This window comes from Coenobita brevimanus, chromosome 2, assembly GCF_032717465.1.
Source record: "Coenobita brevimanus isolate Jiangsu-jjx chromosome 2, ASM3271746v2, whole genome shotgun sequence".
Lineage (NCBI taxonomy): Eukaryota > Metazoa > Arthropoda > Malacostraca > Decapoda > Coenobitidae > Coenobita > Coenobita brevimanus.
Window position 1 is genome coordinate 38,494,853 of NC_136955.1, and position 12,681 is coordinate 38,507,533.

The following is a 12,681-nucleotide window of genomic DNA, read 5'->3' on the forward strand; positions in this document are numbered from 1 at the left end:
CACATGTGCAACAGTTGCGGCCTCCTGATCGAGGATGCCATGGGCTTCTCGTCACTTTGTGAAGTAGTCCAAATAATAACACATGAATACCAATTTCCTTATTCAGTGAGTGGCAGAGGACCAGCAATATCCACCGTGACATTTTCCACAAGTGCACCTCATTGGTACAGCTGAAAAGGATTGCAACCATGTTTCTTGGGTCCTTTCTTGGCACATCATACATCACAGGCCCGACATCACACCCTGACGCGTGCCAGTCCAGAATAACCTCTGTCGTAGCCAACTTAGAGATTCTTCACTCCCAGATGCCCATCAGTGATCTGGTCATGAGATTCATCTAAGACCTCAGACCTCATATTCTTAGGAATCATCAGTTGCTAAGACTTGTTGAGGCATGCTGTGTCCCCAACTGATGCTCCAGTAGTCCGTTTTCGAATGAAAAAGGTCCCACTGAATGTAGTAGATCTTAGTCGCAGGGCTGAACCTGGAAACCTCTTCCCAAAATGGTGACATTGTACTCCTCTGGACCCATACTAGCACTGCTTATAAGTCTGTATCCTCCATCTCCATCCTCTTCAGGTCTTCTTCAGCTGACACTGGCCCTATCACTGCAGTATGACGGCATATCTTGCTAAATTTTCCTTTCCCACTACGCTGCTTGCAAACTGGGTCAAAAGGCTGTCGACTAAGGCTGTCACCATTGCCATGTTGCTGCCCAAGATGATGATGCAACTCACATTTGTGCTGCCAACGTCTGACTTTCTCCTGTTCCCTCTTCAACTTGTAGTGCTCTTCTTTCCTATGTCCTGGCTTCTCATACTACCAGCAACTTCCATCAATTGTCTGCACTTGAATCCTGCATTACGTCGTGCCTGCAAACTGGATGTACTGGACCTGATGTAGGACTCAAATTCCTGAGCCATGGCTAGTGCTCCTTGCATTTTTCTTGACTGTGCCCGATTCTCTTGCATTTTACAATCTGCACTATCAAGGGCATCAATGAACTGGACCCTCAGAAGAATAGCCAACAGATTAGATGCTGCACCAGGGTTTGCCTTGTGTGCCATACTCTGCAGGTCATGAGCAAGTTGCTGAAGGGATTCGTCTTGGGCCAGAATACAGGTCCGTAATCTCACTCTACTGTAAACCTCAGTCTTGTAAATGGCCCTATATCTGTGCTCCATCACTTCTACTAGGGACTGATAACTGTTCCTCACCTCCAATGACATCTGGTCAGTAATCTCAATTGCAGCACCCTTGAGGCTAGTAGCATGCTGCAAAGCCCTTTGCCTATTATTCCAACCGTTCTGATCAGCAAGTAACTCAAACTGCACATGGTAAGTTGACATTCTTTGCCATCAAATTCCTGAGGTTTCATTTTAACTGGACACTCATTATAGCCATGCACCTCGCTGGTCTGGGGCTTAACCCGTGGATTACGAGCCACAGCTCAGGCTGTGCTGGCCGTGCATCACTGTAAATTCCACCCCTACAGAACTTACGCATGGCGCTATGCAAAGACGGAGAGAGAGATTTTTTTTCTTTTCACCAGATGATGCCCTGGATGTTTATCTTCAAGTTTATAATAAACAAAAACAAAAAATATATTTTTTTTTTTTTCATTTTTTCACTACTCCCGTACGTAAACTTGTTCATGGCCCTATGCAAAGACGGAAAGAGAGAGATTTTTTTTTTTTTTTGCCAGATGATGCCCTGGATGTTTATCTTCAAGTTTATAATAAACAAAAACTAAAAAAAAAAAAAGTTTTTTTTCCCCTTCGTTTCTTGCGCACCACGGGGTGGGATAAAAATGGGTAATTGCGCAATCCACTGGTTAAAAACTGAGGCATCATAAGATCAGGAATGATGATTTCTACTTTCTGATTATGCAGCCCTGTAAATCTACCTTTAGATAGGTGGGACACATGAAGATTTATCTTTCCTATGCTAACTGGACATTAAGCTATGGCTCAGCAGCACAGGATTTTTCCACAGCCTTAGATCTCTCACTAATTATCTTACACTGGTTGTCTACTTAGTATCTGTACTCTACCATGTTATTGCTCACCTCACACTTTTGCTGCTGTACCTGAGCGTATACTTCCTCCTTGAACTGTCGCTATTCTTCCTTCATTTCCTCCTTGAAAGCATCTGTCTGTTCCTCCATCCTCAGTTGCAACACCTGTTTCTCTTGTAATGCCTCTTGAAGCCGTTCATATCGTTCTTTCTGTTCTTCACTTTGTGCTGGTAGTTGTTCTGGGAGTTCTTTCTGTCTTTCACTTTGTGCATGTATTTTTTCTCTGAGTTCTTTTTGTCCATCACCTTGTGCTTGTAGTTGTTCACTGACATCTTTATGTCCTTCAATTTGTTCTTGTAGTTGTTCGCTTTATGCTTGTAGAAACTTCATGATTGCAGCCAGTGACACCTCTTCCTCCCTAGCTTGGCTTCAAGTCTGTACACCTTCCAGCTCGATGTCGAAGATTTGACTCGCTGCAGTGCTCTTCTATCCAAACTTCTTACAGAACATCTTACGTCTTTGTCCCACACTGCCACAGGCTCCAACAGCAGTAGTTCAGTACAGGAAGGAGGACGCCCATTGAATCGTTCCTCGTAGGGTCAGCCTTTATATGAACAGAAGATCAATTCAGGGGTCATAATAACACAGGTTTCTAATGTCTGTTGTCTTTTTCTTCCAAGTAATTACACAGTCTGCTTCACAACTCCAGAGATACCCTAACTTTACAAGACCACAAGGAATACTGACCAAAACTCCTCTATTCTCTCCCGATTACTTTTATAATCTTCCTTATAACTAGATTCATTTAGATGCTCGTATTATCAACAGTTCCAACTTGCAGACGTACCAGATACTCCATAAATTTCTTTTTTATGCAAGGAATACTGACCAAAACTTCTCTAATCTCTCCCCATTCATTTTATAAACTTCCTTGTAACTAGATTCCTTTAGATGCTCATAGTGGCAACAGTTCCAGCTCGCCGACGTACAAGATATTCCATATATATATATATATATATATATATATATCCCCGAAGAGCTAAGGCGTTGCCCCTGGGTAGAGGACTTTTGGACTGGAGCGTGTAGCATTTTATGACCGGATGCCCCTCCTGATGTCTACCAATGACCCTTGGGTGGATTCGATCCTCCGACCCTTCGGTCAGAGCGGAGCGCCCTAACCCACTGAGCCACGGCTGCTACTATATATATATATATATATATATATATATATATATATATATATATAAATATATATATATATATACCTAGGCTGCTTCCCCCAAGGAAAGGGACGTAGCCGATACAGGACGATACACTCCCCATTTACTCATCCATTCAAACACATTCATTCGCATCTTAGGCCCAAAGGGGAGAACGGACAGATCCTCACTGCACCACACCGCACAAGGGTCAACTGCGCAATGCAATCAGTGATATCCGCAGCAGGGCCTGACAGCATAACTGGTTTACCCCTGCCACATTATAACAGACCCATCTCCTTACCCAAAACCTCACCTGACTAGCTGATCAGACCAAATGCGGGAGAATATCCCCTCAGGGCTGCGTCATCACTTATTCATTCACAATTTCTCTCCATTTATTTCTGTCACGCACAGCCACTCTTCCATGCTCAACAGACATCCCTCTCACATCCAACGCTTTCTTCACACTGTCCATCCATCCAATTCGTGGTCTTCCTCTCAGCCTTACGCCTTTCACATCAGATCTAGTTATCTTTTTCACCAATCGCTCATTATCCATTCACTCCATATGCCCAAACCATCGCAACACCCTCTGCTCAACTCTACCAGCCATCTCCCGAACAACTCCAGTTCTCCTTTGCACTTCATCATTTCGCACCTGATCCATACGCGTCACTCCACATATACTCCTCAGACACCTCATTTCCATTACATTCAAACTTTTCCTCTCTGCTACACCCATATTCCATGTTTCAGCCCCATATAACGCAGTCGGTACCACAACACCCTCATACAGTCTTCTCTTTACATCCATTCTAAGCGAACGACATTTAAACACTTTTTTCATTTCTCCCAGCACCTTTCCTACTTCATTTATTCTAAACTTCACTTCTGCATCTATTCTTCCATTCACAGCAACATGTGACCCTAGATATTTAAAACAATCTACCTCCTCAAGCAACTCACCATTCAAAACTATATTCATCCCCCTACCATCTATCAACCTCGTACACTTCATCACTTTACTCTTATTCTCATTTACTTTCAATTTCCTCCTTTCACGCACCCTTCCAAACTCCTCTACCAACTGTCTCAATCTCTCCTCTGAATCAGTCACCAGTGCAGTATCATCTGCAAACAGCAGCTGCTTCAGATTCCACTCTCCACCATCAACATTCACCAGATTCAGACCTTCACCTAAAACTCTTGCATTCACCTCCCTTACAACACCATCCATGTAAATATTAAACAACCAAGGCGACATCACATCCCTGTCGCAGCCCCACTCTCACGGGAAACCAATCACTCACAGCATTTCCCACTCTTACACACGCTCTACTATTTACATAAAAACTTTTCACCCCTTTTAGTAACCTACCATCAAGTCCATACAATCTTAAAACAGTCCACAAAGCCTGCCTATCAATTCTATAATACGCTTTCTCAAATCCATAAATGCTCAAAACACATCCTTGCCTTTCGCTAAATACTTTTCACACACTTGTCTCACAGCAAACACCTGATCCACGCTTCCCCTCCCTCTCCTAAAGCCACACTGCTCATCACCAATCACTCCCTCTGTACCCTCTCTAACTCTCATAATTAACACTCTACCATACACCTTACCTATAACACTCAACAGACTTATACCCCTAAAGCTAGTACATTCATACTTATCACCCTTGCCTTTATACAACGGGACCACACAAGCACTTGCCCATTCAATTGGCACCATACCTTTCTCAAAGCACACATTCAACAATCTTACTAACCAGTCAACAATAGTCACTCCACCACCCTTCAGGCATTCCACAGCACACCCATCCATACCTGCAGCTTTCCCTGTTTTCATCTCCTTTACTGCCTTCTCCACTTCCTCCTTCGTGATCAAAGAATCATTTAACTCTCCCAACACATTTATTCCTTGCACCCTTTCATCCGCCACAATCTCAGCCACCCTTTCCTCCTCTACATTTAACAATCTTTCAAAATACTCTGCCCATCTCTTCCTTACTGCATCCATTTCAATTAACATCCTTCCATCCTCTGATTTTACTCGTTCTTCCTTCCCAGACTCTCCCTTTCGCACCCTTTTCACCTCCTTCCAAAACATTTTCTTATTCTGTTTAAAATTCTCTGTCAGCTGCCTACCCCACCTCTCATCTGCTGCCACTTTAGCATCACGCACAGCCCTTCTCGCTCTATTCCTCTTTTCCTTATACCTTTCATATGATATCTCATCCTTCCTCTGCAGCCACACTTCATATGCACGTCTCTTCTCAGCCACAGCCATACTTACTACCTCGCACCACCATTCACTTCCTTTTCTTACACCACCACCCACACGTCTCACACCACACACCTCTTCTGCATGCCCACCACAGCACTCTTAAACAACTGCCATTCCTCCTCCACTCTGCCATTTTCCCGATCTTTCACTGCGTTCCACTCATCTTTCAATTTCTCCTGATACTCTATCTTTTTCTGTCTTTTATCCATCTCACTCACTTTCAAAACCTCCCTGCCACACCTAACCCTCCTAGCTCTCACCCATCTCTTACCTACTCTTAACTTTCCCTCCACCAGGTAGTGGTCAGACATACCTCCACCCTCCCCTCTCAGAACTCTCACATCCAACAATCTTCCTATTACATTCCTAGACACAACCACATAGTCCATCAAAGCTCTATCAACAACCCTTCCACCCTCCTGTCTCACCCATGTATACTTATAAATATCTTTCTTCTCAAACAGCGTATTCCCAATCACCATCTCTCGCTCAACACACATCGCTATCATTTGTTCCCCATTTTCATTTCTTCCAGGCACACCATGCATACCAACTACATCTTCAAATGCTACATTTCCCACTCTAGCATTCAGATCTCCCATCATTACCACATTCACATTCGCTCCAAAACTCTGCAGACACTCATCAACATCATTCCAGAAAGACTCCCTCTCTTCTTCATCCCTTTCACTACCAGGCCGATATGCACTCACAAACACCCACAACTCACGTTCAAAGTTCGCTTTCACCCACATCAGTCTCAATGACACCTCCTTCCATTCAATCACACATTGCTGTACTTCCGGACTCACTAACAAGGCCACACCTTCTCTTGCCCTTCCTCTATCAACACCTGACAATCTTCCATTCACACTTCCAAACATAGACTCACCCTTCCCTTTCATCTTCGTTTCACTCAAAGCTAACATATCCAACTTTCTTCTCACAAACATTCTCCCAATCTCCTCCCTTTTAGACCTCAATCGTACTACATCCACGCACATTCATAGACCCAATCTTCAGGGTACGGGGATAACTCCATCCCCCATCCCTTTCTCTGGCCTGTCTCTTTTTAGGAACTAAAAAACAGAGGAGGGGGTCCCTAGTCCCCTCACCCCGCCCCTTTTAGTCGCCTTTTACGACACGCAGGGAGTACGGTGGCAGTATTCTTCCTAACACAACCTGGCCGCAGAGTAGTAGCACCACCCCATAGTGCGGCCAGGTTGTGTCCCCCCCGCCACAGGGGGGAACAACGAAACAAAGCTACAGGCCTCCAAATTGTTCGCTCCAAGAAAAAACAAAAACAAGAAAGAGAGAGACAAATTCAAGATCCATTCATTTCAAGATGCTAGGACACACTGCATTTGAAAGACTGGAGACCATACAAGAAAGGAAATAAAGGCAGAGGGAGAAAGTTTCAGAGTTGACCAGTTGCATGCATGAAAACCTGGGCATAATGGTTAAATCTTGCGTTAGAGCTGGATAGAAAATGGATGAGAGTTTGTTGCTAGATGAGTGCTACATGCCTGCCGTGGTGGTGGAGGGACACATGCACTCAGTTCAGAGGAGCAGTGAACATTCAGGTAGCGATAGAACCGAAATAAAGATGCAACGGTGCAGCAAAGAACTAATGTTAAAAGGAGACAGTAAGAGGAGGAGAGTTAATGAGACGAAAAGCCTTTGACTCCACCTTGTTGAGAAGCGTGGTATGTGGAGAACCTCCCCGCACATGAAAGTTCTACCCTACGCAGGGGCAAATAAAACCCGTATATAAAGTCAGCAGCTGTGCATGGGGAAAAAAAAGGCACGGGGTCGGCGTAGCACACCTAATCTCTTGGCAGCAAATTTTAAATTATTATGTTCTTTCCAAGATAAATCATGAGGGAATGAACCCCAAGTATTACTAATGATGATGCAGAATTGAGCTGGATATTGTTAAAAATTAGAGGGTGCCCCTGTGGAGGTCTTTCACGGGTTCATTGATGGAAAAACTTAATTTTTTATGTACTAAAAACAAGATTATTTTTACCCCAATCAGAGATATGAGCCAAGTCAGACATTAGGTGCGCCATAGCCAAATTCCTTGTTTGTTAAAGTAACTGCTGAGATGGATGCTACGGGAAGCGAATGGAAAGGTGATGGGTGGAGTCATCAGCATATGAGTAGGTAGGGTTAGATGTACAACTTAGATGGCCATTATTAAATAAAAGGATGAGAGATGGAAACACGACATAGCCCTGAGGAACACAACTATTGACAGCTCATTGAGAAGAAATGTGGCTGTATACAACAGCAGCAATAGAACGGCCAGAAAGGAAGCTAGAGATTAAAGCACACATAGAAGGACGGAAACAGTAAGAGGGTACTTTGGAAGTTTAAGATTTATGCCAGACTCGATCAAAAGCCCTTAATATGTCAAGTATAAAGGCAAAGCTTTCGCCAAAGTCCCGAAAGGAGAATGACCGGGATCTTAAAAGTAGACGAGAAGATCACTAGTGGAGCATTAATGGAGGAACCCATACTGACATTCAGAATGAAGGTTGTGAAAGGAAAGATGCTTTAAGAAAATTTTGTTAAGAATAAAATTGGAAACTTCTGAGATAAAGGATGTTAAAGCATTTGGCCGATAGTTAGACTAATGAAAATGGTTACCGTTCTCTGGGAGAAAATTTCAAGCAAGAAAGAAAGGTGCAAGTTGATAGACAAAGACAAAAGAATTTACCTAGGTAGGTTGTAAGCACAGAACCACAGTTCCTGAGGACAATGGGCGGGAACCCATCAGGCCTATATGCCTTGTCAGAACTGAGGCCAGTGATGGCAGTGATGGAAGCCATGAGGAAGTCGGTGGGGAGAAGTGATAAGGGAACAGCACCGAAATCATCAAAGATGGAATTGGAGGAGAAAGTCTGAGTGAAGAGTTCTTTTTCAGTGGAAAAAATAGCTATTGGGCCATCAGAAGGGAAAACAAATGAATAAAAACATAATAATCCATACACCAGATTACTGGCACCCTCCATTCATAAAATATCTGTAACAGTTGGGCTTGAACAGCTGTTGGTTGAAGTTTGGGGGGAAGCAACTCTGGGGAAGAGAGTTCCAGAGAGACGCAGTTCGAGGAATAAAAGAATTCTGATAGGCAAAAGTTCTGCAATATGGATGTGTGACATTCCAATCATGAGTGCTACCAGATGCCCGTGTAGCACGAGGGAAGGCACGGCGAGGTGGCACAATGGACGCAACTTCGTCAGAGCATATGCCATAATATTACCTGTAAAATAATGCAAGGGAGACAACATTCCTTCTTACTTGTAGGGGAGGTAGTTTTTTTTTTTTTAATAGTAGGGTTATTAATAATTCCAACAGTTTTATTCTGAATTTTGGCTAGTTGTGTTAGTGCAACCTCTCCACATCCATTCCACAAGGGTGAGCAATATTCAAGCTGAGAGAGCACCTGACTCTTATAATTTATAGATAACTGCTCATCAGTGAAGAAATTACTGACTCTGTATAATAATCCAGGCAGTTTTAGCAAGTGATCTGACATGAGAAGTCTAGCTGAGGTCATTGTTAAGTGAGACTATCTGTCTGCCAACTCTGACTCGCAACTGAAAACGTGAGAACCATTAGGAGTTTTCGAGTACCACCGAACAAGCACTCCTGCTTATCAACACTACCTCCTCCCTAGTCCTTTGTTGTCCCAACAAAACAACACAATATTTACGGACATAATCGTTTTATCCACCCAAAACATGTAATTATACACAAAATAGTCTTTCAACTTACCAGGTCTTCTATGCCACTTTCGATGTCCCTGTTTCTCCACACAGTCCATTCTTCCTGGAATGGCTTGGTCCTCTTCCTGATTCATTTCTTCTCTTGGGAAACTGTCGCTATATTCCCTGGTCCTCCTCAACTACGTCCACTGCTGGTGTGCATGATTCCTTGAGGACATCCCAATTCTACTGTCCTGACTCATGGAACTACCACAAACGATTCACGTGTACCACCTTTGGGCTAGACTTCCTGGCTCCGTCAATCCAGTACATTACAGTTAACAGGTGGTCCATCACAATGTAGGGCCCATCTCATGGGCTCTGCAGCTTTGGAGATTGTTCCTTCTTACACTGGGGATTATATTGCCAAACTCTGTCACCATCCATGAAGTTCACCCCTTTTGTCTTGGCATCACACTTGAATTTCATCACTTCAACTGAAACTTCAGAGGCACTCGAACTTGGTTATGTATTTCATCCAGTGTTTCCTGACAATGCTTCATACATGTGGAGGTGTCTGCAGGCAGGTCTGCAGGCAGGTCTGCACCAAGTGTCTTTCCATTAACAGATCAGCTGGTTATCATAAATTGTGGTGCAGCATCAGTTGTGCAGCGATGTAGGCAGTAGATTCGTGGGATGCAGCATGTTATTCCATCAGCAACACAGGTAATATCAAGTCCCATTCCATTTCTTCCTCTACACGATACTTGACCAGTTCATGTCCCAGGGTCCAGCTGAATTTCTCCACCATCTCATCTGACTGAGGCCTTAGTGGAGTCATCCTGCTCTTCTTGATCCCCAGTAACTTGCAGCACTCATGGACACAGCAGACTCCAAGTTTCTACTCTGGTCTGAATATCGCTTTTGTGGCATCCCCCAGACAAATGAAAAACTGGTCAACCAACACCTGAGCAACAGTTGCAGCCACCTGATAGAGGACTACATATGCTCCTGGCCACGCTGTGAGGTAGTCCATGGCAATGCATGTACACACAACAAAAAAACTATCGTTACACCTTCTGCGCGATGTAAAATGACACACGAATGAAGGTTTTTGATAACAGCCTCCTCCATTGGTATCTCTGTGTGTGTTTGTTGCATATTTATTATAAGCTATATCCATTGCTTCTCCCATGCATATTTCTACCTCGTCCTATTTGGCAACTCACCCACTGTCAGGCTTACCAACCCAAGCGAGACAGCCAGGTTGTTCAGTATGAAACACATCGGACCCCCCTGTAACGATAGTTTTTTTGCTGTGTGTACAGTATACCGGTTTGTGCTTTCAGTGAGTAGCAGAGGTCCAATTGTCATAAAATGACTAAATGTCATAAAAGACTTTGTGGTTCCTTTTGGTTGAGTTATATATATATTAGACTTATGGACGAGCGGTGTTTATGTCTTGGAGTAGCTTCCCATTTGTCATGTAGTGACAGGAGAGGTAAAGAATAGTATGGGACTATTTTTATTTGTCTTGGAAATATTAACAAGTCTCTCACACGGAGCGGAGTATAGAGTCCAGTCCCGCTAGCTATCTCTCTGTCTCTCTCTCTCAAGTTGCCAAGCCCTTCCTTTTTCTGACCTGCCTGTTCTAAGGCTTGTCTCCTTCTGCTCCTGCCTGTTCTGTGGCTAACCTCCCTCTGAGCTCTCTTTCCTAAATTCTGGTGTAGCAGGGGTGTGTCACGTGTGTTCCTTGTGAGTGGAAAGTTCTAGCAGCCTGTGTGTGAGTATGTGTGTATGTGTGTGTATGGTCACTAGGTCTTTGTTCACGGTTGGACTGCTGACAAGTAACTGCATCATCTCCTTACTGGCCGCTGTCGTCAGCTTTCCTCAGTGTAATTTGCAAGCTCATTTTCTTTTCCCAGGCTCGCATAGGGCTGTCTATCTATCTATTTATCTATCTATCTATTATGATTTGCAATTATAATATGGAGTCCTAACACACAATACGTCCACTGCAACTCCTTCCATAAGTTCACTCACTTCGTACAGCTAAAGAGGGGTTCAGCCATGTTTCTTGGGTACCTTATTGGCACATCATACATCACAGGCCTGACACCACACTTCAACATCCTGACGCATGCCTGTCCAGTAGAACCTCTGTTGTAGCTGACTTAGAGTTTTCTTCATTCCCAGATCCCCATCAGTGATGCAGTTCTTCTAAGACCTCAGAGCTCATTTTTTTTTAGGAACCATCAGTTGCCAATATTTGCTGAGGCCAATGGGTGTTTCCAACTGATGCTCGAGGAGTCTGTTTTCGAACGAAGAAGGTCCCACTGGCTCCAAAAGCCCTTAGTCACAGGTCTAAACCTGGAAACCTCTTCCCAAGATGGCCACGCTGTACTCCTTTAGAGCCACCCTAGCACTGGATGTAAATCTGCACCCCCCATATGCATCCTTTTCAGGTCCTCTTCAGCTGGCACTGGCCCGGTCGCTGCAGTATGATGACATATCTTGCTATGTTTGCCTTTCCCACTATGCTGCTTGCAAACCCTGTCACAAGGCAAATGACTCAGGCTGTCAGCATCGCTACGTTCATGCCCAGAACGATGCTGCAACTCATAGTTGTGCTGGTCCAGCTTCCCAAGCCAGCATGGCAGATGTCCTCCTGGAGCCTTCTTCTTTTCCTCATTTTCATTTTTGGACAATCAGAACTGACGTGTCCCATTTCACAACATATCCAAACGCCCTTTTGTTGCAATCATAAATTTCCTTACACTGTTCTGTTATTGCTCCTTCTTTCATTTGTAACAATCCTCCTTTTTTATTCCTGGTTACTTGCAGAACCAGCAACCTATTCGTACCTTCCTCTGTTCTCTCTTCCACTTGAAGCAATCTTCTTCCCCATGTCCTGGCTTCTCACAGTACCAGGAAATTCCATCAAATTCTTTCACTTCACGTACCTGCCCCTTTCTTGCCTTGAATCCTGCACTACATCCAGCCTGCAAAATGGATGTACTCGTCCTGACTTAGGACTCATATTCCTGAGCCTGGGTAGTACTTCTTGCATTCTTCTTGACTGTGCCTGCTTCTCTTGCATTTTTATTTCCGCACTATCAAGAATATCAGAAGAATAGCCATCAGGTTAGGTGCTGCACCAGGGTATCCCTTGTGTGCCATACTCTCCAGGTCATGAGCAAGCTGCTGAAAGGATTCGTCTCAAGCCCGTATACAGGTCTTCAGTCTTGCTCTGTAAACCTCGGTCCGGTAAATGACCCCATAATCTGCTCTCCAACACTTCTAGTAGGGACTGATAACTATTCCTTTCCCCCGCTGACATTTGGCCAAGCATCTCCATTGTGGCACCCTCGAGGCTCGAAGTAAGCTGCACTGCCCTCTGCTCTCCATCCCAACCATTCTGATCAGCAAGTAATTCAAACTGAATCCGGTAAGCTTGCT